Below are 1,467 nucleotides of genomic sequence, written 5' to 3' on the forward strand. Positions count from 1 at the left end.
TATATAAAAGCTTTTCTATTTTTACTGTTGCCTTCACTAAACAATTGGTCCAGTGGAAATCTCTCCTTCAATCCTATGATGTTAAGTCTTGAAAAGCACATGTTTAGATAATTCTAAAATCTATACATAGTAATTCCTGGTTGGCACAGAATGTATAATACTAGATTTAGAGATAAAAACCTTCAATTTTTAAAAGAAAGGAAGCCCAGTGAAGTAAATTACTCTCCTGAATTTCTGCTGCAATGAAAATTTTATTCAATAGCCACAGAGGGTTTCAAATAGAGTGATGCTGCTGCTGTTTTTTTAATCCAATAAAAGAGGACTCAATAGTCCCAGATAAGTACAGATAAGTCTCTTGAAAGGTGGGCTTCTGGGTGAAGAGCTGGCCACCAGGTCTTCTCCAGTACAAAGAAGGATCAAGCTGAACCCTCTACATGACAATGAGCAGCTGTAGCTTTCTATGCCAGAGATATAAAGAACTGAAGAAGTGTATTTCCCCAGTGTGCCATTCAAATTTTGTTCTGTGGTGTCCTGGGAACTTACTGAAGAGATTAGATTTGGGGTAGCTTTCTTAACAGTGGTGATGAGACCTAGCAAAAGTGGTTTTATTTATGCTTTTGGTAGATCCAAACGTAAATAATATCTGACCCCAAAAAGGTATTCCATCTTGTCTGATAAATTCTTCGGACTCTTCCTAATACTGTTGTTTATAAAACTCAAGAAATAAGCATTCTTTATATTCTCCAAACCCTGTTAAGATGTATTAGATGTGTTTTTCTTGCAAGCAGAAGATTTATAATATTTTTAAACCTTCACAATTGTAAACTACACCATAAGTCTCACTTCTGTTAAATATTGTTGCCTTCCTCTGCAAATCTTGTCGTTACCTGTATCTTTTTTTCTGAATGTTTATAGTTGCATTATATGTTAATAGAGCGTATAATTGTGTTTTGTTCTTTATGTCTTTTCTGGTAGTTAATATGAAGAGTTAATATGTAAATTAACATGAATAGTTAATATGTGAATACTGGTTGCTATAAGCCAATGCTTTCTAAGAGTCATGCAGCCATTTAAAGCCTACATGGTGGGCCCATAGCCACAGAGAAAAACGTGAAAGTTTTTATTGACTCTTGTGGTAGTAAAGGCCCTTTCTATACATGCTGTGTTGTTATTTACAGGATTTAAAATTTCTTCCATTAAAATAAAATAAAAAGTCTTGCAGAAGGTAATTTGAAGAACTGCAAACATGCCCTGAGAAACCAGAAGCCAAATCAGAAGGATTTTCACTGGACAACCTTTGCCTTCCAAGATTAGAATCCTAACTTCTGGATTCTTGGTATGATTGTTCTTGTGTTAAGAAGAATTGCAAAGGATGAGTTGCCAGAGAGGGAGAGAGAGTCTGGCTGTAGAAATCTTTGAAGCAGCCATCCCTTGGGAGAATTCATAGATTAGGATAAATGAGACACA

This window comes from Pyrgilauda ruficollis, unplaced genomic scaffold (genome assembly GCF_017590135.1).
Source record: "Pyrgilauda ruficollis isolate IOZ18807 unplaced genomic scaffold, ASM1759013v1 scaffold65, whole genome shotgun sequence".
NCBI lineage: Eukaryota > Metazoa > Chordata > Aves > Passeriformes > Passeridae > Pyrgilauda > Pyrgilauda ruficollis.